This window comes from Leptinotarsa decemlineata, unplaced genomic scaffold, assembly GCF_025532065.1.
Source record: "Leptinotarsa decemlineata unplaced genomic scaffold, Ldec_3_MD MMD2_tig00004677_RagTag_RagTag, whole genome shotgun sequence".
NCBI classification, from domain to species: domain Eukaryota; kingdom Metazoa; phylum Arthropoda; class Insecta; order Coleoptera; family Chrysomelidae; genus Leptinotarsa; species Leptinotarsa decemlineata.
The window spans coordinates 717,014-744,739 of record NW_027412610.1 but is presented as its reverse complement, the minus strand read 5'-3'; the positions used below and the strand labels follow the sequence as shown (position 1 = coordinate 744,739).

Here is a 27,726-nt window from a genome sequence, read left to right as displayed (position 1 = left end):
AATAAATAGATAAGTACTCTTTGATCATTCCCATATTGATTTCAATTTAAAAGCCACCGGTATACAGCTGTTTCAGCCTATTGGGCATCGTCGGTACCGTACTGCTACCGCAGTTGTCGGTTGATTGGTCAAACCACCAACACTGACATAAAAACTTGGCAAGTTGACTTGGGTGTCACATCAATAGGTGGTTTCACGTATGTTTCGCTTGAATTTTCGCAGCTATTTTTATCAAGTACTTTCTTGGTTTTTTCTCATTTTGTCTTCAATCGAGGACCGCCTGCCCGGTACTGACGATGCCCAATAGGCTGAAACAGCTGTATACCGGTGGCTCTTAAATTGAAATCAATATATATATATATATATATATATATAAATATATATATATATATATATATATATATATATATATATATATATATATATATATATATATATATATATATATATATATACATATATACAGGGTGTCCCTAGACTTCCTCTTTTCCTCTCGAGAATGTATAGATGGGGTCAAAATATCACCAGTACTTCATATAACTTTTTTTCCTAAAATCCTTCGTTACCAAGTAACGGGCCCTCGAAGTTACAAAATGAAAAATGTTTTTCTTTGATAACTTTTCAAGTGAATATTCAAAATCATCCAAATTTTGGTAATTGACTAAACAAATGAATTCCTTCGATGAGCTTTCATGCAGGAGTCACTTGTTTTGCTACAAAGTCAGGAACGGACTACCCCCGATGGTCCACACCCCAAAACTTTGAAATGACAGATACCCCCCGGGGTGGTGGGTGGGGGGCCACCGGCCCGCTCGCGCCGGCGCGAGCGTAGCGAATTGGGGCGTAAGCCCTGACTTATTCGAGGAGGAGGAGGAAGTCAGGCCTGTGAAGAAGGTTTGCCAACGACCTGCAGCGAGGCTTGGTCCTATTCCTAAGTACCGAGCTACTTGCAATATGACTAATCCTTATGCAGGTAATTGGTCGACCGCTCCAAACAGCTTAAGGCCCTCCACACCACCCGCAGCAGTAGTGGAACAACCTAGGGCGCCTTCTCCGGAGGAGCCACCAGTCGTATTGTCCCCATCGGAGGAGGCTCCCATCGTATTCACTCCGTCGGTGGTGCCGCTTTCGCCGATGCTGGCAACACCGGTGACGAATCCTGAAGTGTTAGTGCCACAAGTGCGACAGCCTATCGGAGAGGTTAGTGAAATGTTGGACAGTTTTCTACAGAGATGTAAGGAAGCAGAACATGCTTCTCGATCTAGTGAGGCCGCGTTGGTTAAAAGGAAGCGCAAAATGGCTGAAATTGTTAACCGACGGAGGGAATTAGAAAAAAAAATGGCCGAACTAGATCGGAAGTATGCATCTCTGGAGGAAAAGTGTAAAGCATATACCTCTTCGATAGAGACTTATAAAAAGTTAGTGACTTTTATAAAAACTTTCCCATAGATTAAGTGTAAGTGTAGTAAGATTAGTTTTAGGTTAGTTAGGAATATTTAATTAAGATAGTTTTGAGTTTATGTTTGTAATTTTAGGAAATAAAAATAAAATAAAAAAAAAGAAGTGAAATTAAGGGTGTACATTGTTTTGGTTTGGTACACATTGAACAATGCGATGGTTGGAGCATTTTTCTTCACTTCGTCTTATTATTATTTCCTTTTTTTATTTCAATTACAAGTTCTTCTATGCAAATACCTCACATCAATTTTTGTGTTCTCTAATCTCTTGTAAATAATCTCTTGGGAAGAAAATATGTTTCATAATGAAATCAATAAGTATACTTCATATAATTCATATAGTATTTTCAATTTTCTCTTTCATGGAATATAGCTCATGTCATTTTTGTAATTCATTCCCACTCAATCCCCTCTCCTCCCCCACTCCCTTTCAAAAGTATAAAAGTAGGAATTATCTGTTGGAATATTCAGTTGATCAGCCACCTTCAACATGGAACCTGATTCAACTACTGAGCCGTACAGTGACCCAGCGCATCAACATCCTTACTGGGCTTCTATCCATGAAGGTTTCGTTACCTCCACGACGGCACCTCACTCGATGAATTATGATAACATAATTTATGATGATCGGATACAAGTGCTTCACGTTACTGGAACCGATCTAGCGGACCTGTCTGATGGGGATTATCCAGATCCCTATGATTGGCGGAATGATTACGAATGGGATACACAGTCCGGAAACACAGACGACGACGACAGCGATGACGATGATGACGGTGACGCTGACAATGAGTCCGATGATAGTCCTCCACCATCCCCTATCCTGATTGATGAAGTCCTGAATTCAGACGATGATATGTAATCGTTTCCTCGTTTCTCCCATCCTTTCTATTCCTTTCTTTTCCTTCCACGGAGTACACACTTTTTGGTTGGTGTACACGAGGCACTGCGAGGTTGGGGCAGTGTCTTTTTCCCTCTCCCTTATTAGTTTTTTTATAATAATCACTCAGAGTTTCTCATGATAATAATGACTTAGAATTTCAAGAAAATTGTCATTCTTATTGCTTTCGAATTTCAAACACTGAATTGTTCTACATTTACACTTCACCCCCTCCTTTTTTTTTCCAATATAAATAAAGCATCAATCCCAGTTCTATATCATTCTTCCACAATGTCGAGTGCTGATTCCACCACCGAACCGATGAGTGTACCAGAGTATTCTATGACGAGTACAGGCCCCATCCAGGTACATGGAATAGATTCAACGTTCGATCATTTCAGTACAAATTTTGCACAAATGCTGCAACGTATCTATGATCTACCTGATGATTTCCCGGCACGTATGGAAGAAGGTATGCAAGAGGAAGTAGAGGCAGAGTTAGAGATGGATGTCAATGAGTTAGACGATCTAGAGGATAACGAGCTAGATAATTATGCCAATGATGATGCCATTAGTATATCGTCTGATTCAGATGATTATGAGGATGACACCATCAGTATATCATCAGATACAGATGATGATACAATCATCATTGTTTCTGATGATGATGAGGAGCGTTAGTCCATAACATTGCATGGATTAATAAAAGAAACAGCCCTTTTCAGGGCTACAATTGAAGACTGGAACAATAAACAAAAATAGCTCTTTTCAGAGCTATCATTATACTTTCAAACAGAAACAGGTTCATACCATTGTTAACATTATAGTCTCAAACAAAATGTATGTATGTGAAAGTATTCATCATTATATGCATACAATGATTGACAAAATGCCAACTTCAACTTTCATTTAAAGTAGTACTCATCATATGCATAGATATTCAATGACTATCAAATTCCAAATATCGACTTTTCAGTCAAAGTAGTAATTTATTTGTCATATAATGTATAGATATTCAAAGACTAACAAATTTCCAACTTAGACTTCAAAGTATTCAAAGTAGTCAAAGTATTCATTTGTCATATAATCTATGAATACTAATACAACTAACTACTGTTTGTGTGAATAATGTAGCCCTGAAAAGGGCTGTTGTTTTTTTTTTGACCAATAGGTCCAGGGTTATTCTGCCACAGGTTTCACATTATTGCATATTACGCAAGCTGATACTCTCGTGAAATTCGTAAGCGGTCTTTCACATGCCTCACACCAATATTGACCCATCTCCATCATAGAGACCGTATCGTGGATATTAACGTGTTGATACCAGCCACCGTTATTGTTCCTTATTGAATAAAATCGGAAACAGCACCAACATAACTTTTTTATGCTGCCATCAATCGTTTCGATCTGCACATGCGCATTCATCACACAATATAAATCGGCAGGATCTTCTAAGGTATCGGTGATGTTGAGCATTCGGTGACCGATTCTCAAAGCGCTATCACCTTCAGATGAGTCTGATACAACCCCTTCATCTTCACCTTCACCATCCACGACTAGCTCAACGACCATGTCTTCATCTTCATCGCTCTCAGCCTCAATTTCAACTTCGTTGACTTCAAGGTCAATCTCCACTTCATCGACTCCAACACCTTCTTCAACTCCAACACCTTCTTCAAGTATCACTTCCTCTAGCGGAATGTTGACATCCTCATCATCTGTCTCTTCTATCCAATTATTTGTATCAATAGCAGATATTCTGTTTAATGCAACAACTATTTTTTGAGTATTCATCTTAACGTTTTCTCACAGTTGCAGAGTGAATGATAGAACTCTAGGTTTGCAAGTCGACTTATATAGGTAGTGATGCGACTCCCACTTGACTCGTTTAGGGTGGAAGAGTAGGAGAAGTTATCCCACTATACTTTCACATGATGTTGATTTGTATAAATAGATATCGTAGGTATAGGAGAGAGCATTCAGAGTTTCTGTAAGTCATCTCTTAATATTTTTAATCGAATTAGTAAAATGCCGTTTCCAAAAGAGTGGAATGAAAAACCAAAAGTGTGTGTCTACCCAATGATGATTGCAGGGGCTATTGTGTGCTACTTTTGTCAAATAAGTAGACCTAAGGATTCAATCAATCCATGTACTGGTATGTGTAGTGATTGCGTGTTGCGGATTCAACTATCGCCTCCTTCTCATCCACCGTAGCGAACAAAATCGGATTATCGTCAACAACAGTTACAGTGTCTGAAGTGTTCCGAACCTATAATATTTAACAATATAGGTATCTGTAGAAATATTTGTGGTACCTGTGCTGCCGTTCCAGCTCCACTGCAACGTTGTTTGCGTTGTGATACATATTCCATGAATTGTTGGAATCATGTATGCAATGCATGTAGAAGTACTTGGGATCTGTGTGAGAAGGTTGGTCAACTCTACCCCAATAGGAGAATCCATTTTTTTCAATGTTGGTGTTTGACGCACGAGCAACAACTATTGAGGAATAGAGTCAAAGAACGTTCCACATCCACAGAGACATATTAACATTTTTCATTTTATATTTTTCATTATCGTTATTGTCCTCTATTATTAATAAATATATATATATATATATATATATATATATATATATATATATATATATATATATATATATATATATATATATATATATATTGAATTTATTTGTATTATTTTCTAACATTTAAAAATACATGCATGCAACACAAAGGTTTCCTCTTAAATGACAAAGATTGTTACACGCGTGAATAGTTTAGTGAGAGAGCGCATGTGCCAGTTGATGAAAGAGCGCATACGCTAGTTTATTTTCTTCTATAAATGGTGAGGTCTCAGTAACATCATCACCTTTCCTATCCACATTCTATTGCTATCACATATCATTCCTCAGACCTTAATAATCATGAGCTCTATGCCGCTATTGATTGCTGAAGATGCTTCACCACTTGTTGATATCGATCAGACTGATTTTGAAAATATTCCAATATTACATTTATCGAGTCAAGATTCGATAAATGATTTTGATGTTAACGACTTCGTTAACTTTGCAGATGTGCCAGAACCAAATGAGCAAATTATTATTGAAAATCCGATCGTTTCGCAATTATCATCACTCAAACACTCTTCATCTACCCTTCCTCTTGGTGTTGTTAAGAAATCTAGAACAATCAAGAGGAAGGTTACTAAGGCATCTTCATCGATTGTCACTGACTTTAAAGAAAAGAAAGAATCCAAAAGTGTTGTGCGACAGAAAAAACCCGCAACGAAAAGTGACAGATCGAAGAGGAAGCCAAAAGGTACTCCTAAAGAAATGAAGAGTGATTTGAAAGCTGAACCGCTATCTTCTTTCAGTCCCCTCCATCGGTTTGGTGAAATGAAAAGGAAAGCAAAATGCCGTCTTGTAAAGGCACAGATGACTATTGCTGAACTTGAAAAGAGTGAGCGAGCTATTAATGCTAATAATGAAACTCTTGAAGCATTAGATGCCAAGATTGCATTAGCGAAGGTTGAATTGGCTAGAATGTCTAAAGATGCTGATGAACTCCGTTCAAAAATTGGTAAAGATAAGCAATTCCATCAACGTTCGAGAATGCAAGCTCAGGCTGAGCTTGAGGAGTCGACTAAGCTTTATGAGACGGCATTATCAGTGAGAGATAATTGGCAAAAAGAGTTGGATACTGCATTTCAAAGTGACGGCGATTAGTTTTGGGAATGATAATGTGTTTTCAATATCGTGAGTTGAAAAATATAAGCGGGAATGGAGTATACAATTAATTTGGTTTGGTATACACAGAACATTGCGAATGGCTGGGGCAATGTTTACCGCTGCAATATTTTTCAATTCACATACATATAATTGAAATGAAAACAATAATGAACTTTAATATTACTTCATTCATAAAAGTCACTATTAGATACATTTAAACCATATTTGATTCATCAATCCAAGAATTTTGTTCGCTAGGAAGACCTAACCACTTTACATATACTTTATTTTTTCTTCTCTTCAACACTTTCTCAATCAGATACACGTCAGGATTCTCGGTTCGTAATAACTCTTCTTCGTAAAAACATCCTCTAATCGGCTGTTCATTCATATCTTCAAGATTATAAGTCGTTGGGATGGTTTTATTAATTTTAACAATCTTGAATAGCTCCGTGGTAAAATTCGCAGTGTAAGACTTTTCAAAAATATTTTTGTATTTACTTATACGTACAATATCATTCAATTGGAATTTGGGTTTACTTTGTCTTCCTCCAATTCCATTGATACCCTTGAATTTCAATTTTGTTGTTGAATCAACATTGATGGGTGCCATACCTATTGTACGATGAACTTTATTATTATATCTACTAGTTATAATTGGAAGAATATCAAGCCATTTGTGGTGACCTCTCATCGAAAATTCCTTCTAGAGCCATGCCTTTATTGTACGAATCACTCTTTCTGCTATAGCTGCCTTCTTTGTGCTGAATGTTGAATAATGATTGATATTATATTCTCGCATGAGAGATGAGAAGCTTCTATTAAAAAATGCATTCCCTTGATCGCTTTGTATATGTTTAGGGGAAAATTTGGCTTCCTTCAGTACATATTTCATTGCATTAGTTATTGTACTACCTGTTTTATCTTTAACTGGCACAGTCCATAGATATTTTGAGTAACAATCAATTACTACAAGTATATATAGGTATCCTTCATTACTTTTTGCATAAGGTTGTAGTTCAGCTAGATCTATTTGCCATAGATCTGCAAAACCTTTGATGGTAGTTATTCTTCTACGAAAATTACGTCTTGATGATGGGTTTCCATATCAAACGAGAAATGACCAACTCCCGCCAAATCGGTCATCTCTCACGGAATCAGTGAAGCGGAAAATGGAAAGTAGAGAAAGTGAAAGTATTTCAACGACCTATAAAATAGTCATCTCTCGGAGGAATCAGTCCAGTCATCACCCGAAGACGATTGTAGATACCAACAATCGAAACGTCGTGAACTAACGTGACTTGGAATCTCTACACTTTTTTATTTTTATTATTTTCTTTTTGCATTCCTTTAATTTTTATTTATTCAATTATTATATTTTTACTTGTAGGTTATTTTACTATCATTTCATTTCAGGTTTATTGTTGCTTAATATAATTGTTATTTTCAACTATTCTTTTTTACTTGTTTCAGGGATTTCAAATCATTTTATATAATGGACAATGGAAGTCCGAACTAGTGAAATTCATCACGAAACATTGTCAATCACCTTCAAACAAACGATGATCTGAATAAATGTGATGTAAATTCGTCTCATCTTGTTTGAACATTATAATGAAATTGGTATTGTCACGCACTAACTGTTTGGGTACCCGTGAATATGTCTGTGCTAGATAAAAACAATCAACATCCTTATGACGTCCCATACAGAAATATGATCTAATAATATCTTGCTTTTCACATATCACATCATCGAAAATGAAAACAGAATTAGGCTTTGCGTCGGAGGGTTCCACTATTTCTGCATTATTGCTGAATGTATAAAAACCTAATCCTTTTATAGGTTCCAAAACACTTCGCAAGTACTGATATTTAGGTTGATTGAGTGATTTCGAATAGAGATACACATTTCTAAATCTCAATCCTTGTGGATGTGTTAATAGTGATATCATTGCATTCGTCTTTCCACAATTTGAAGGTCCTATAATGAGTCCTCGAACTGATGATGGAAGTAGTGGACCATGTCTGAATACTCTTTGTCCATTCAATCCACACCCAAATTCCTCATCTAGATTATCTACAGCAAACTTTTCTTTCTGTTTTACAATGCGCATCGTGCCGTGGTTGGAGACTATATAAATGTTATTAGCTTATTCATTTCAATATGTACCATCAAACGATACGGACGTATTGAAAGTGATCGTAAAATTAAAAGAGGTTGTGATTTTGTTAATGATTTAATAAACAAACTTCCTTTCGAATTACATCTACCCGGAGGATATCAATACTGTGGACCGGGTACAAAATTGAAACAACGTTTAGCTCGTAACGATCCTGGAATCAATAAATTAGATATTGAATGCAAAAAACACGATATTCAATATTCTGAGCATCCATCTGATCTTGCAGCAAGACATTTAGCCGACAAAGAACTTGAATACAGCGCTTGGGATAGGGTTGAATCGAAGGACGCGAGTATTGGGGAAAGAGCAGCTGCATTACTTGTCACCAACATTATGAAAGCGAAAAGACATATGGGCATGGGTTGTAGTACCAATAAGAAAAAATGTAAGAGGAAACAAACGAAAAAAAATAATATTAAAAAAGTTGCATTTGGTGCTGGGATAGTCCATAAAGTGCGAAATGTATTGAAGAAAGCTGGTGGGAATCAATTTGTGACGAATAATAGCAAAAAAGCTATCACTGTGGCATTGCAGGCGGCACGTAAATACCTTAAAGCTGCCGGTGGAAAGAAGAAAATCCGCACACCACGCATAATTCCTGTTCCCAAGATCGGTGGACTTTTACCATTGATACCAATTTTTGCTGGACTATCCGCACTAGGAAGTTTGGCGGGAGCCGCTGCTGGTATTACCAAGGCCGTGAATTCGGCAAAAGCCAGCAGAGCGGCTTTAATGGAAGCCAATCGTCACAATAAAACCATGGAGGCTGTAGCATTAGGCAAACGCGGAAGTGGAATATATCTCAAACCATACCGTAAAGGTTTAGGACTATATTTAAAACCATACAAAGCCACAAACAAAACAAAAAACTAATTGAACCCCAACCTCAGAGGCCTCTTACTGATCTCGATCTCAGTTATTATGCACAAAAAATGAAAATTCCACATTTTCGTGGTGTTTTTATGCGTGATAGATTACCATCTTCAGGTCCAAAACAAAACGAGACAGCTATTGTTGATTTAGATGGAATAAGTGGACCAGGAACACATTGGGTGGCATATAAAAAATGTGGGAAAGAACTCACATATTTCGATAGTTTTGGAGATCTACCACCACCATTGGAATTGACTCGATTCTTTCGAAAATGTTCGAATGTAAAAATCAAATATAATTATGTTCGACAACAGAAATTTAATACAGTTCTCTGTGGTCACTTGTGCTTGCAGTTTCTCTCTAAATAATTTTCCAAATAAAAATGGATTCAACACCAAAACTGGATCGGGAGGCTATCAAGGGAATGGGGTTTTCACTTAGAATGTTTTCAAAATATGGTACCTTGCAAAAAATGGATAAAGTGATGCTTGCAAATATGCCTAAGGAAGTGATACTTGCATGTGTTGCACATGAGATTGCATATGTTTGGGAAAAGTTGCCTAAGCATCTGCAAGATGACATTGATATAATGAAACATAGATATTGTTATGAGCACCACCACGATCAAAATTCAGATTCGGATGTTAATGATGGTCCTATACCTACCTCGAAAATCTATGTGTTGTATTTGTAATATAGAGGATGTGAATATTGGTATCAATGAAAATGATACTAATTACAATACAACACCTTCCAAAAAGTGTAAATTGTCTCAAATGTGCTGTTGCTGTGTACAATAATGAATTGAAATGTGTTTCAAAATATTCATCAGTCATGTCACGAAAGTTCGAGCTACAAGCTGTCGGGACGAGTATCTTGAGTGCGGATTTTTTTCCACCAATTGAATTGGATAGGAACAGTCGTTATGGATTAGGACTTTTGGGATTCTATGGATGAAATACAATCAATAATATAACTGAAGCTAATAACTTAGTTAGTTTTAAAATCAGTAATGACAACTCATCGATACCCCAAAAGTTGACAACTGAAATTCCATGTGGTGCTTATGAAATAGAAGAGATCAATGCCGTCATACAGGAACATATCATGTTCAGATTGTTTCATGATAAAAAACCAAATGATGTCGTTGCAGATGATATTTTCTATCTACACGCCAATAATAATACATTCAAATGTGAAATGCGATCCAAATATGAAATTGATCTGACACATCCAAATTCTATAGCAGAAATGATGGGGTTCGCTCATGGAATATTTCCACCAAATCAGATACATGAATCATCTTACCAATAAACATTACAACTGGGGGACTTATCCGCTTAGATTGCAATATAATATCTGGTTCATATATAAATGGTGAAGAATCTCACATTCTTTTCTCATTCGATATTGATGTTGAACCTGGCTACAATCTTACTAAAGAACCACACAGTATTATATATATGCCTGTCAGTCCAGAGGGTCGTCAATTGATTCACAACATTACAGTGCGTATTTTGGATGAAAAAAATAACTTTATCGATTTTGGAAGTGAAGAATAGATTTTCATTATTTTGGAATTGAAGAAAATCGAATAACTGTTGTTATGGGTTTCATTTACAATAGACAAAATCACATTGAACGATCCCAAACGAGTTGCACTATCAAAAAGAAAGGTGTGCATAAAAAGAAAAGTGTGCATAAAAAGAAGCTCATTCCACAAGTGTATGCTAAACAGTTAGCACATAACGCTCTGTCTGTGAATGATCTTAAATTTTTGAAATCGATTGGATTGAAAGTGAGAAATTAACAATGGTGCTCGAAACAAACAGTGAAAAGTTGAATATATTCAATGAACCAGTGCTCGATCATTCTCTCATAAGTTTACATGAGCACACATATAAGCCCTATGGATCACCGCTATTCAGGAATTCGGATGAAATCAGAATTGCAATCAATAATCAAGATGTTATACTAGATATTGCCGACAGCTTCATTTACATAGAAGGTAAATTCACCCCCAAAGATGTAGCGAAAACATGCTATCTCTCGAATAATGCAATTGCATTTCTCTTTGACGAAATTCGTTATGAAATGGGTGGTGAACAAGTGGCTGTTGTTAGAAAACCTGGGATAACATCTACAATGAAAACCATGATATCATTTGGACAATCTCATGCTAACACATTATTGACATCTGGTTGGGGACTTTCACAATTGAAGCAAGATATCTTGGATACAAACAGTCATGTATTTAGTGGAAAACTACCACTGAAATATTTGATGGGTTTTGCTGAAGATTACAACAAAAGTATCTTGAATGCCAAACAGGAATTGATTTTGATTATCGCTCGATCATTCAAAAACTCGTATATAGGTGAGGTTGATGCTGATTTGGAAATAAATAAAATCGAATGGAAAATGAGACATATTGTACCAGATGATAAACACAAGCTCAAACTTTTGAGTAGAATAAACAAAAGCGGTCTGAATGCCAAAATCAAGTTGGCGTATCGTATGTGGGACCTTTATGAACTACCATCATTACGTGGGACTTCTTCAGACATATGGGCCATCAAAACAACTAATGCATTGGAAACTCCCCGTTTTGTCATCATCGCATTCCAAAGTACTACCACATCTGAAGATAGAACATAGCATATTACAAAATTTACAACTGCTGATATCAATAGTATTCGAGTATACTTGAATTCTGGAGTTTATCCATATGAGCGTTGGAATTTGAATTTCGATAAAAAACTTGATGCTCCTGCTTATTATGCTTTTGAGAGTTTCCAGCGAAGTTATTATGATAAAGATATGAGTGAACCTCTGATGGACATTGGGCAATTTAGAGAGAATCCACTATTCGTCATCGATTGTTCCCATCAACCGAATGCAACAAAATCATCAACTATTGATATAAAGATTGAGTTTGAGACGAGGAAGACCAAGTTTCCAGACAATATCCATTAATTTTGCATGATACAGTTTTAACATACAATGCATTGGATGGTTCAGTTCATAGCAGATATTGACACTTTTTTTCACTCTATCATATACTGTTTTATGATCTTTTTTTTATTTGTAAGTGACTTATATCATGTATTGTATTTTATATCATATTTATTGTTTTGTAATCATTTTCTATTGTATTTCATGAGATTTAAATAAATATAACATGAAAATAATACAAAGTTTTTTATTTGACATTATTTATGATTTACAGGAACATACAGACTATCTAAAATAACTTCTTCCTCATAATCATCATTTTCGCAACCATCTTCAATTTCCTCTCGATTTTCATCATTCAATTCAAAGTGATGAATAATCCATTCTGGCAAGTATGGTTGGAGGCTATACAGGAATCTTCTTAGGTTCAGTTCAATCATAACCTCACAAAGTTGCCACAATTCCAATTCATTATCCAAAAATTTGTTACAAACTTCTGCACCACTCCAATAGTTCTCAGCATCACGAAGGCATAATTCGATTTGTTTTTCATCATAGCATACACTCATATCATAATTGCTTGCATGTTCGGCTCCATCACCCAACACCTTCAATTTAGACGACAAATGTTGAACCGATGATTTGAGATCTACAACATCGACCCAATCTTGACTTGCGTACTGCATCCACATCTTTAAATGGTGGAACTGAAATCGAATAAAAAAAACAATGAGCAACCTCCAATTTTTCAGTGATATAATACTCACATTCCCATTTTACTTGTAGTTACAAAGTGAGTGTATTCAACTAAGTTAGTAATGTTTATATTTCCATATAATTATCATCTAATATATGAATATTAATAAAACAATAAGAAATTCATTATAATTACTATTATTATTCAATCATATTGAATTTGACTAGAGTTAGCGTTTTCACACCAAAAAACTTTGTAAGCTATGACCTAAAGAAATTCACTATAAATTATTACTATTATTATTCAATCATATTGAATTTAACTAGAGATCGCGTTTTCATGTCAGCAAAACTTTGTTGGCTCTGTCCTAAATACACCATCGTATATTTACCACCTGATGAGTTGATACAAGATATATCGTCATCACTGAATTGCAACGAAATACGTTTTGGTAGCCATGTTTTAAATAATTTATCATTGCTCACATCTTGCAAAGTTAATAAAATTGATTTACCAAATCGTGTAGAATAAGTTGACATATTTCTAATTATGAACACTTCATCAATTGGCAATGATGATAAGGCCTTTTGCTCTAGTATTTCAACCTCCTGTGCAATCAAATTATTAATTTTATTCAAGTCTACTTTTATATGAAAATATAAACAATTTCCAACAGACAAATACACTCACCGTCTTCCTTCTATTACGAACTGAATGACACTCTACCAATTGCTAACTGCTGCAGATATATTCGTCTACTGATTTCATAGTGTACCAGGCATTTCTTTTATATTAAACAGTGCGAGTCACCCCCACCATGAAACCGTGAAAGGTTCACATTGCTAGTTGCTATCCACTAGAGAAGCCTGACGTCACAGCCAAGCCCATCTCCCAATTTGATGCGATAACAGTTGCCGGCACGAGCAAGCAGTGGTCGTTGCGCTCTCGGAGAGGGCAGACGTTCGCACAGTCCTCGCCCGCCTGCGTGTCACCATCAATAGCGAGGGTAGGGTGATGCGTTACGTCACATCATTCACTGCTTCGAGAGCGATACGAACAAGCAATTGTCGTTGCGCTCTCGGAGAGGACAGACGTTAGCACAGTCCTCGCCCGCCTGCGTGTCACCATTGATGGCGAGTCTGGGGCGTTACGTCACATCCTTCACTACATCGAGGGAGGTGAGAGCAGACCGATAAATACGCATTACTCTGCCACACGTCGTGGAGTGAACATGTCGCTCTCTAGCCGTTGAACGGTTATTGCTGTGACGTCACTCCACCACTAACTTGGTGCCCTCACACCGATGGAGCATTCATTACTTGGAGGATCTTCGAAGTATTCAGACGTATGTTTGTACATAGACAAACAAGCACATGATGAAACCCTGTACCGTGCATTCTCTTACACACACATACAGGTTTGATAATATTAGTGGATCCCATGCATGAAAGGTATTTGTGGAGCCAGCTCTGAAATATAGCTGAAGTGATGCTAAAAAAAATCAGAACCATGGAAAACTAATTTGTTTCGCTTAACTCCCCGGATAAGACATATATGTTGAAAAACTATTTGTGGCACCCTGGATCCACTAATATCATCAGACCAGGGTGTGTACGAAATATTCCACAAATATTAATCTTCGAGGTGAGTGTGTATCATATATTCCACTAATGTAGCACAACATATATGTGTGTGAGGAATATTCCACAAATATCATTCTATGGGTTGAGTGTATCAGATAATTCACCAATAAGTATAAGAAAAAATTTATTCACCACACAAATGTATTTATCAGGTGAATAGATGATAGTTAATATAATAATTATATAATAATTGGAAAACTAAAAATATTATTTGCTGATTTCAGGGACACCTAATTTGTAATTAGATTTTAAGCTAGTAATTTATGGATAGAAAATTAGAATTCAAGAATTGTGTTCATGATATAATTTAGTATATTTTTGCCTTGAAGAAGCCATTGTATGGTGAAACATATGTCGCGGTTTTGTTAACTATCAATCTGTGAAAATCGATCATAAAGTTCTATTATGAACATTTGTTTCTATTTTGTCCACCAACTTGTTGGATATCCATACTAGAATTTCTGCCAAGTCCACAATCAAATTGTTCACCTTCCTTCCATGTTCTTCTTTGGTGGAAAAGGAGTGTGAAGGATACTATGGTTCATAAAGCTGTGCACTGGACAAGATGTAGCTTTCAACAAGTCGTTGTGAAGATTAAACAGTGTTAGTACTGGAATTGATCCCTGTGGGACGCCTGCATTTATAGATAGAATGTCGGAAGAAACTTCATCAACTTCTATGTGGAGTGATTTGTCTGAAAGGAAGCTAGATAGCAAGGAATATAACTGTGGGGGCAAGTCGTAAATTGGAAGCTTGGCGACGAAACCCTGGTGCCAAAAGCCATCAAACGTCCCGGAAATATCTAATGCAACAGCCAGAGTTGTACCATATTTCAGGTAGAAGACTATAAATTTCAATTCAATCCACAGTTACATTTTGTTGAATCAATATATAATGGATTTGAATCCGGTGATCTAAAAGGACAAGCCACTGGACTTTATTAATTTGAAAATGTTTTACTGAAATAATCAACCACAATATATTCTGAAGTTGAGTAAACCACATTCATCTTATCGCAACCATTGATCCCATTGATAACTAATAGGGAGTTCATCTGTATTCTGCAAGATTCCCACATATTTTGGCCCGGAAAATTGTCGTCCGTGAATTATATCGCCCGTTCCCATGTGAACCGCTGACCATGCTGAAGCAGAATCTCGCGATTCTGGGAAACTGATGTGCAAGCATTCTTATCTTCATGGGAAGAATACTTTTGTAATTCAGTTATAATTTTGCTCTCATACTGTTAACATCAATTTTTGTTAATAAAATTAATTTTTAAAAAAGGTTTTGACATCGGAAAGTTATATTTGGCGCAGTCGGTAGGATACTCGAAATTTAACGTATCGAACGTGCAGTTTTCGTTTCAGCGATTTATCGGGTATCGAACTTGTTTTTTTGTCTTGTGGAGGTGAAGGAGTGGCTCTTCAAACCTCAAGAAACCCAATCCATCGTGGACTTTTAGCTACCCTCAACAGGCAGATCATCGGGGAGTGGAACAGAATCGTCCAGTCTCGCAAGGAAGTTTTTCTGGAAATCAAAAATCGAGGAACCAGTCGTCTACCTTATAAAGGATGCTCAAAGTTCTCACAATTTTAATGTAAGTTGTAATTTTTAAATGTCTATTGATAACTCATCTCAAATTCTTGGAAAGTTAAATTTGAATAACGAAAACCCTTCAGCTGACTCTTCAGTTTCTTTGCCTAATTCTTCTAGTAGTTCAAATATAATAATGGCTAATCAATTCAACTCAGAATACCTTAGGTGTGTGCTTGAATTCGACGGCAACCCTAATGATTTAAATAGATATCTAGCAGTTTGTGATTCAATAATCAATACTTTTTATGATGTGGCTGAGCCGACAAGCTTTCAAAATGTTTATTTGCTGATCTGTCTCATTTCAAAATTATCAGGCAATGCTAAAGTAGTAGCTAATATACAGAATGTTTCAAATTGGAGAGAACTCAAAGATACATTAACCAGAAACTTTGCCGATCAAAGGGATGAAACTTGCCTAAACAGAGACATGGTTATGCTTAGGCAATCCCCTAATGAAAAGCCTCAACAGTTCTATGATAGGTGTTTAAATATATTGAACCTATTGTGCAATTATATCGACGTTCACGAAATCACACAAGAATCTAAAAGGTGTAAAAGATATTTATATAGCAATTTGACATTGAAAACCTTTCTTTCTGGGCTCAAGGAACCCTTGGGTACTACAATACGTTGTATGCAACCCAAATCTCTCAGTGAAGCATTGCAGTTTGTTTTACAGTAAGACAATGTACATTACTTCCAAAATTTCTCAAATAAGAATACATTTAGACCAAACTTTCAGCCTTCTAGAACACCAATTCAGATCAGACGGCCAAATTCTTCTCCTGTCAATAATTATAGTACACCAAATAACTTTTTCAGACAGCAAAATCAATTTCCTTCACAACCAATACCAATTCAGCCACGAGCACCAAGCCAACCCCAAAAATTCTTTACCAACGCGCAAGTTTTTAGACAACCATTTCAAAACAGAAATGTTTTCAGGCCCAATCGAAATCAAAATCAGAACTTCACAAAACCTACACCCATGAGTGTATCCACCAGAAATACATATCAAACAAATAAACCAGTACCAATGAGTGTTTCGACAAGAAACGCCCCTAATTATCAATCAGGTCCCTCAAACTCATTTCAAAATCAACCCCAAAGGAATTTTATATCAGAGGAAATATTTAATTATTTAATTAGTGACACTCAAAATGAACCAAATTATAGCGAACAGGAATATTACGCTGAGGAAGATTATAACGAACATTATGACGAATTTCTATACTGCGAAAATGAAAATCAGAAAAGTAACTTTGACAATTCCGAGGTAAATTTTCAGGAGATGCCAACCACGAACAATCAAACCTAGTTCCGCAAATCATTTCTTTCAATAATTCTAGTTCTAGCGAATTATCATATATAACATTTCCGGAATATGACGCAAAATTTCTCATTGATTCAGGCTCCACGAAATCTTTTATAGATCCAGAAATTGCCCAAAAACTGTTTCCAAATCTAATTAAATACAACCCGTTTATTGTTTCCGCAGTTTTCCAAAAATCAGCTCATAAATATAGCGCATCTATGCCCGCTTCAAAATTATTCAATTTGCCACAACAAAAACATTTAAAATTTTTCCTTTTCAAATTTCATGACATTTTCAAAGGATTAATTGGTCTTGACAATTTAAAACTTTTACAAGCTAACCTAGATTTTGGTAATGGCTATCTTATCACTCCTTATGCGAAAATAAAACTGAAGTTTCAAAAAACAAAAAGCGATCTCAATTTAATTACGATTGCTCCAAGATCTGAGCAAGTGATACAGGTCAAAACATCAGTTCAGAATGATTAAATAATAATACCTCACCAACGCTTCCATAATTGTGAATTGCCAGAGTGTCTTACTGTTGCAAATAAAGGTAGAGCTCTCACTACAATTTTGAACAACACCACCAAACCAGTAACCCTGAATTTTTCAGAACCAATCGCTGTTGAAAAATTTGATACGAACGAAATTCAAAAAATCGATTTTCATAATTTTGATGATTCCCCTAAGCAAAATTTAGATTTTTCAAAAATTCGATGTGACCATTTGAATGAGGAAAGATCTAAGATACTTTCGCTGTGCAAAGAATTCTCTGACATATTTTATTATGAAAATACCCCGCTGACTTTTACGAGCCGTGTATAGCACCAAATTAGAACATCTGATGAAATACCGGTGTATACAAAATCATACCGGTACCCATTTATACACAAGCAAGAAGTCGAAAATCACATCAAAAAAATGCTCGACCAGAAAATTATTCGGCCAAGCAATTCTCCTTGGTCATCGCCAATTTGGGTGGTACCCAAAAAGGTCGATGCTTCTGGGAAGCAAAAATGGAGGGTTGTTGTTGACTATCGCAAGCTCAATGAGAAAACGATAGATGACAAATACCCTTTACCTAACATCACAGATCTTTTTGACAAACTGGGAAAATGCCAGTATTTCACAACACTCGACCTGGCCAGTGGCTTCCATCAAATTGAAATGGAAGAGGACGATATTGAAAAAACAGCTTTTAATACGGAACATGGCCATTATGAGTACCTGAGGATGTCATTTGGTTTGAAAAACGCGCCAGCTACCTTTCAGCGCGAAATGGATAATATCCTTCGTGTTATCCAGAACGAAAAGTGCTTGGTATACCTCGACGATATTATTATCTTCTCGACTTCCCTCCAAGAACACCTTGAGAGCCTTAAATCTGTCTCCAACAGGCTGAGAAGCTCAAACTTCAAAATTCAGCTGGATGAATCGGAATTCCTACGAAAGGAAGTAGCCTATCTGGGACAAGTCGTGACTCCCGAAGGTGTCAAGCCGAATCCAGATAAAATCACAGCCATCAAAAATTTCCCCGTCCCAAAAACCACCAAACAGATCGAAGGATTCTTGGGTTTGTTAGGTTACTATCGACGCTTTATCAATAATTTCGCTAGACTAACGAAACCATTAACCAAATGCCTGAAGAAAGGCGCAAAAATTGAACATAATGCAGAGTTTTTGGAATGTTTCAATATCTGCAAAAACCTGTGAATCAATGATCCGATTTTGCAGTACCCCGACTTTTCTAAACCTTTCAATCTCACCACGGACGCAAGTAAATTCGCCCAAGGAGCTGTCCTTTCTCAAGGCCCTATAGGCCAAGACCTTCCAGTTGCATATGCATCTCGGACCCTGAATGACTCTGAGCAAAATTACTCAGTCATTGAGAAAGAACTCCTCGCGATCGTATGTGCTACCAAATACTTCCGCCTATATCTCTTTGGACGAAAGTTCAATATAGTCACTGACCACAAACCCCTTCAGTGGTTATTCTCTCTGAAGGACCCCAACTCAAAATTGCTGAGATGGCGGATCAAACTAGAGGAATACGATTATACCATAATCTACAAAAAAGGCAAGTTGAACACCAACGCCGATGCTTTATCCCGTGTCGAAATCCACACTAAGGACACCAAAACCTTTTGGGAGGAATTGGATGACATACTAGACGAATCACAACGTCTAACAAATCAAAGTGTCACTTTCAGTGGTCAAGGAAACCCAGTAAGTCGTTGCCTTGAAACCCCAGATTATCAACCCTCTTCCGATATTTTGATTATTGGAGAACCCAACCTGGACACTGAATATTCTCCCATCATGATTCCTCCTGAAGAAATGCATGTAAATAATACGGACAACGAGTTACCTCCGAAAAGTCACACAGAAAATGACAATCTTTCTTTACAAGTTCAACCTGATACCGAACGTACAGGAGATGAACCTCTACCAGAACTCAGAATACACGAAGACAATGAATTACCTTCCACAGGTAATGAAAAAAATGACATTTCTTCACCATTGCAACCTAATATCGAACAAATAGAAGATGAACTCCTACCAGAACGCGAGAACCTTGAAGATGACACCATTCACTCAAATGCTGAACAAAACCCTGTTGTAACAATTCCAATAGCGCAGTGTGCCGTGAACCTAGGGCTCAATCAGTTAATTATTAGCTCAGTTCTCCATTCTCCGGCCAAACCGAAAACTACCATTCTGTTCGAGAAAAAGATGAGAATTCATGTACAAATATCGCAAAATAATACAGAAAACGATATTTTGAATTTTATCAAAGAATATGTCGCCCCAGGAGTGCAGTACCATGTCTACTTTGAAAACCCCTAACTTTATGAACCATTTTCGGCAACAATTCAAAAATATTTCAAGTGGCCCTCTATAAAATTCAAAAGGTGTACCAAAAAGCTTCTGGACGTTACGAAAAAAGAAGACGTTCAAGAAACTATCAAAAACCACCATGAAGGTAAGTCAAACCACCGCGGTGTTGACGAAACTTTCGCAAGAATTAAGGAAAAACATTACTGGCCGAACATAAAAGAAACCATTCAAACATATATTATTCAATGCCTTATTTGCCAACAAAGCAAATATGAGCGAAACCCCATCAAAATGAAGCTCAACATCACCCCTACAGCAACCAAACCTTTCGAAATCGTACATATGGATACATTCACTATCGAAAGTAGAAAATTTCTCACAATCATAGACAGTTTTTCAAAGTACGCACAGGCATACCCAGTCAACTCCTTGACAGGTACGGAAATAGCCAACAACCTCATTCAATTTTTTTCTCATCATGGTATCCCCAAACGAATTATCGTTGACAACGGTACCGAGTTCAATAACTTTCTCATTTCGAAACTCCTGGCTTTACACAAAGTCGAAGTTCATTTCACATCACCACACCATCCTCAATCCAATGGAATGATAGAACGGTTCCATTCTACCATTCCAGAACACATTCGTCTACTCAACACTAGAGGATTTTTGAAAACCCCTCCAAAAATGAAAATGTTGTACGCAATTTTGGCATACAATCACTTCATACATTCAGTCACAAAACTCAAGCCAATTGACATCATAAGTGGTCACATTTCAACCAATGATCCTTTCAATATTGATATTGATCGGAAATTACTAAATGATTACACCAATGATCACAAGGAACGATCGAAACTCCTCTATTCCAAAATAAACTCGGATCTAATAAAGCGAAAGGAAAAGATAGTAGAACGAGAAAATAAAAAACGCGATGATCCCATTGTATTCAAAACCAAACAAAAAGTTTACGTGAAAAAACATATTAGGCAAAAGGATGCAAATAAATTTCAAAAACCAACTCAAATCAAAACGGTCGATCATACAATAAAAACATTTTCTACAGAAAACCAACAAAAAATTCACATGGACAATTTAAAACGCCCCCTCAAAAAATACTCATCTCCCATTAAAAACTGATTAATTTTTCAGATTATCTGGAAATCTTGGACTCCGGGAAAATATATCTAAACAAAACCTAAATAACAATCCAGGACTTATTCCTCTCAAACTTGGAACAGCCAAAGTCGAAACGCACGCATATTCACTTATTCATTATTATGATTTAAATCCAATAATCTTGGAGGTAAATAAACTGAAATTCCATTCAAAAAATGTGAGGACACTTAGAGGCGGTCACAAAGACTACTCATGGGACACATCTAACTATTTAAAAATATTAGAATTTTCGGAAAAGGAGGTGACTGATAGACTCAACAATATTTTACCACATCCACTTAGAACAAAGCGCGGTCTTATAAACGGAATTGGATCCATTTTCAAGTCGATCACAGGAAATTTAGATTCCAACGATGGTGAAAAATATGACCGTCTGATCAAAGAATTACAAGATAATCAAAATAATCTAGTAACGAATATCAAGAAGCAAACCTCACTCTCAATCTCAATAATTGATCAGTTCAATAGTACAGTTCAGCAAGTGAAACATAACGAAAGGCTTTTGGAATCAAAAATTAATCAAATAGCAAAAATTGTTGAAAATCAAACGTATAAAGAAAACTCTATGTTTATCAAAGACATCTTGAATCAGATAATCAATACATTTGAAATCATAAATTCAATTTTGCAAGATGTTGAAAACTCAATACAATTTTCCAGACTGAACATTCTTCATCCTAGTATTATAAAAACAAAAGATTTGTTCAGAGAACTGCAAAAATTGAATAAAATTGTTGAGAAAGACCAACTACCAATTGAAATAAGTTTCGAGAATACTTTGCCTTATGAAAAAATTATTAGCCTCAAAAGCTATATATCAAATTCCAGAATAACCTATATCTTGCATATTCCAATTACCCATCCATCAAATTTCGATTACTATCACCTATTTTCTATTCCGATATTAACTAAGGGTCAGTTTAAGGCTGTTATACCTCAAAACAAATATTTGTCAAAAAACGAAAAATTGTATGCATTCTTGAGCGATCCTTGTTTGGAACTCCCATCGAACCTATATCTGCCCATCCACCAACATCAAAGAGCTGACAGAAGACAATCCATGCGAAATCCAGCTACTCAATGTCCAGAACACCTCCACTTGTAAGCAGACTGTCATACATTTATCGAGACCAGCCATTAGACAACTAGACAACTCAAACAAATGGGTTGTCCTCCTACCGGCTCAACAAACTACCAAATTCAAGTGCCAGAACCAAAACGAAATCGAGAACCTACTACCTGGAAGTTATCTATTCGACATTCCAATTGGATGCCAGTTATCCTGTGGCAACCAAATCATAACCAACGATCACCAAGTTGCCAATAGTGAACCAATCATCTTACCAGACTTGGACGAAGGGAAGCCAGAGCCACCCAAATCAATAGGGATCCAACTTGATGACCTAAACCTGGACGAACTTCATTCAATTAAAACAGCAATAATGGAAAACGAACCGATTATATCTTTCGAAGACGTAGCACATATCCCAAGTTTTTGGACGATGTTTATCTACTTGGTCCTAGTATCAATTTGTTTGTACCTAGTGCACAAGAAGATTGGCTTCAGAGGGTGCAAAACCAATGGACCATCCGAACCAAGTCAAGATATCGAGATGTCTAGGGTTCAACTTCCTCGCTGACCCTCCTACGTTGAATCTTCGGGGGGAGGAATTAGGAATTATATCGCCCGTTCCCATGTGAACCGCTGACCATGCTGAAGCAGAATCTCGCGATTCTGGGAAACTGATGTGCAAGCATTCTTATCTTCATGGGAAGAATACTTTTGTAATTCAGTTATAATTTTGCTCTCATACTGTTAACATCAATTTGTGTTAATAAAATTAATTTTTAAAAAAGGACTTTGACATCCGAAAGTTATATTTCGTGAATAGAAAACTAGTTTGATATCTCTTGTTCTGAATTTGACGGAGTTCTCTTGGGCATATATTGGTTCCTTCGATTGAAAATGCCTGAAATCTTGGATTTGGAATTATATTTTTAGCAAAATTTGTATCATATTAAACTTTCCTTTGAAGTTTCCTTGGTAATAATGGATGATATTGGATGAAGAACTGTAACATAAGATCATAATATTTTCAATAGATCTGGGGAGGTCACAGTGTAGATAATTCCAGGTCCACAAATCCCATACAAAATTATTATTTTTTTCATAAAAACACGAAAACTATGTCACTGTCACTCTACATGCGTTTTACTCGCCAAGTTGAGATCATCAGGATCTACAAGCTATTGATTATCTACAAACTACCTGCTCATATCAAGTACTCAGTCTGGGAATAAATAAAAAAATTATATCTCCTGATGACTGACAGACCATGCGTCGTGTAACAACGATATATATATATATATATATATATATATATATATATATATATATATATATGATGAGCTGTTTTCTCGGGTTTCGCTCCGTGTTCTGTGTATTTTCTCCCCATAAGGATTATTTTCACAACGTTTCGGCAAAGTCTCATTTGCCATCTTCTGGTGATGTCTGGTTTTTTCAACTAGTTTTTCAACTATTGCAACTAGATATATATATATATATATATATATATATATATATATATATATATATATATATATATATATATATATATATATATATATATGCATTCAGTTTTCATTAAGAGTGGATTTGATGTATTTAAATCTCTATCCCAACTCTTACTTATACATAAGATCATTTTCACGATTTTTCATACTTTTTGAAAAATAGTTTTTGAATTCTTTTGTTTTACCTCAATTGATTTTGCATGCTGTTTCCTGTACCAATGAATCCAAATAAAGTATTCATGAATCGTTTTTTTGTACAATGGTTGTTATAATAATGAGAAAGTATCGATTGTTTTTCTCTCCGAATGTATAAGTAACAAAACTTAATAATCCAGTTGGTATTCCACTAATATACACGAATAGGTAGAATATTATTTACACAGCTACAGCCAGATATTCTAAAAACTTACTGGAAATAACCCATATAGAGGGCGCTCAAAGCAGTGACTTTCGGTATTCCACAAATATTGGTGTGTGTAGCAACATGCATGAAGGGTCTTAGTGGCATCTTACACATTGAAACTACGAAGTAGGTATAGACAGACTCGTCATCAGCTGAACTATGCGAAAATCAACGAAAAAATTGTGGTATGAGCGTGCAAGTATACCACAATTGTGAAGTCTGCCACAAATACTGTTTTTTATATACACAGTGTTCCACTAATATATGTAAACGTACACACACACACACACACACACACACACACACACACACACACACACACACACACACACACACACACACACACATACACACACACAAAATCTCATATGAAAAAAAAACTGAACGATCCATGCACCAGACACTTCAAGGTCACAACGCCTTGACTTCACTGCACAACAAAAAAAGCAAATAACACGTCATATTGGTGGGGGGAGGATTAGAACCGGGAAAAAATTTCTGAACGATCCATACACCACACCCTTCAAGGTCACATCACCTTGACTTCACCAAACAACAACCAATAAAAAAGCAATTAATACGTCATAGTGGTGGGGGGAGGCTTAGAACCGGCTCAAATCTCCTACTTACGTACCGTTGTATTGGAGGAAAATATTTTGGAAGCCGTCGCTGATGATCCTTCAATGAGCATCAGAAATCTATCAGAACAGTTCCATACATCCAAGTCCACTATTCATAGAATAATTAGGGAACAACTGCTCCACCCATTTCACATCCAGAAGGTACATGCCATGACACCTCAAGATTTTCCAGCACGACTGGAATATGCCAATTGGTTCATGGATAGGCAAAGAGAGGATATGACTTTTATTAATCGAGTTTTATTCACTGATGAAGCAGGTTTCAGTAGAGATGGAGTTATCAACTCTCATAATCTCCATATATGGGTCGAAGAAAATCCCCATGGGATATTGCAAACCAAACTCCAACGGAAATTCAACGTGAATGTTTGGGCTGGTATCATAGGAAACCATCTTATAGGACCATTCGTTCTACAGGACCGATTGAATGGAGAACGTTATTTGGAGTTCATTCAGAACGATTTGAATGGACTTTTGGAACATGTTCCATTGCAAACCCGAAGAGATATGTGGTTTATGCATGATGGCGCTCCTCCTCATTTTAGTTTGATTGTGCGTGACCATCTGAACCATATTTTCCACAATAGATGGAATTAACGTTATCATTATTATTTCTGCTTTGATAATTATTCATTTCAAATAATGGTGGACGAGCGGGTTTGATGCCGTCGAGTGAAACTACATTTTTATCAAGACTTGTTGCTCCGATCGACTTTCCACACGAGTACTTTTATTCATAAAATTGTCCAAGTAACCTTAATTTGTTGAAAAATATTGAAAAATATCTGTCATTTCAAAGTTTTGGGGTGTGGACCATCGGGGGTAGTCCGTTCCTGACTTTGTAGCAAAACAACTGACTCCTGCATGAAAGCTCATCGAAGGAATTCATTTGTTTAGTCAATTACCAAAATTTGGATGATTTTGAATATTCACTTGAAAAGTTATCAAAGAAAAACATTTTTCATTTTGTAACTTCGAGGGCCCGTTACTTGGTAACGAAGGATTTTAGGAAAAAAAGTTATATGAAGTACTGGTGATATTTTGACCCCATCTATACATTCTCGAGAGGAAAAGAGGACGTCCAGGGACACCCTGTATATATGTATATATATATATATATATATATATATATATATATATATATATATATATATATATATATATATATATATATATATATATATATATATATATATATATATATATATATATATATATATATATATATATATATATATATATATATATATATATATATATACAGGGTCCTGCAACAGTGGCGCGGTGTTCCATATCTCTATATAGGAAGCAGATAGGAATCTAATTTTCTATGATATTACCTTATTACTCGAGCTCGACAAAATAAAAATATTGGCGGTCACACAGGGTGTTCGATTTTTTCTGGGCGGATCCCAACTGTGTCTTTTTAAATGGCAACCTATATTTTTTATCGCTTTTTCGGTTTCTTCATAGAAAATAAAATAAACTTTATGTATATCTGCACTTCGAAAATATTGATGGTTTTCGAGATATCTAGCATGACAGGTTTTTTTTTCCAATATTCGTCACTCAGAATATTTGAAATTATAAAGTGGTGCCAAGTCCAGTTGAAATTTTTTTTTGGTCGAATATTCTACATTGGTAACTCTCTCAAACGATATATCTGAAATCGACCTGTGATATACAGGGTATGAAAAACCGCTTGCCAAATATTGTAAATGAAAATTTGCAAAATCTTCCTTAGATTAAATGGAACACCCTGTATATTATTGATCCATAAGAAGCGCCAACGAAACCTCTACAAATTTCATTGAGTATTCCCTATGGCTAAGTTCAATAGTTTTTCTTAAATGAGCATTTCTTTCGAAAAATGGTCATTTTTTCAAAGCGAAATCCATTTGACGACTGATAAGAATATACAAAAAATACCCTTTCCTTAAAATATCGCCCATTCCTAAAATTACCTGTTGCTAGATAAACAAGTTGCGAATTACACCACAAAATGGACGTTCTTGAATAGTTACAATAATTTCAAAAATCTCGGAATTTGTGCCATATTCTTTCGGTCTAAAACAACCTTTCAGCGAATGAAATATTTATTGGAAATCAAGTAGTCTGGCAAATGACAGAACAAAATATTTGGCTGCAAATGAATATTGAAATTTTTTGTCAATCGTGAAGTTGAACTGTCGGTATAATTTCATCAGAATGTTGTTATCAAAAAGTGATTTGATTGATATGATTTTCATATTAGGTGAATCAGACAGGAATTGTTTATTGGCAAGTAGAATTTATTCTCAACGGTATCCAGATAGAAGGCATCCAGATGAAAGATCTTTCCGAAAGGTCTTGGGACGATTCGTTGAAACTGGATTTATTAATTATTCCAAACATGAGCGCATCAAGCCAGCTACTAATGAAGATAATGAATTGCAAGTTCTTCTTGCTGTTGAAGAAGATCCTAGTAGGAGTCAACGACAAATTGGGGAAATAGTGGATATAAGTGAGAGATCAGTGCAACGAGTATTGAAGAAACATCGCTTGCATCCATACCACGTTCAGTTACATCAAGAACTACTGTATGCTGATTTCGAGAAAAGAGTGAGATTTTGCAATTGGGCCATGAACAAAATTCGTCGAAACGAATATTTTTTTAATAATATTTTATGGTCGGATGAATCGACATTCCATAAAAATGGATTTGTAAATCGACATAATTACCATTATTATGCGACAGAAAATCCTCACTTATTGAGA

At 36.0% G+C, this 27,726-nt stretch overlaps 1 protein-coding gene and 2 long non-coding RNA genes across 3 annotated transcripts in view; all 3 read right to left on the bottom strand.

Annotated features, from left to right (window-relative positions):
- Window positions 1–27,726, bottom strand: part of LOC141484149 (disks large 1 tumor suppressor protein-like) — a 278,878-nt gene that overhangs the window by 182,882 nt on the left and 68,270 nt on the right. The gene's annotated exons all lie outside the window — the stretch shown is intronic.
- Window positions 1–27,726, bottom strand: part of LOC141484150 (uncharacterized) — a 74,101-nt gene that overhangs the window by 26,011 nt on the left and 20,364 nt on the right. The gene's annotated exons all lie outside the window — the stretch shown is intronic.
- LOC141484151 (uncharacterized) lies at window positions 12,312–14,311 on the bottom strand. Its single transcript, XR_012466505.1, has 2 exons — window positions 12,846–14,311; window positions 12,312–12,785 (listed from the first exon to the last, which is right to left on the bottom strand). It is a non-coding gene; the product is annotated as an uncharacterized lncRNA (long non-coding RNA).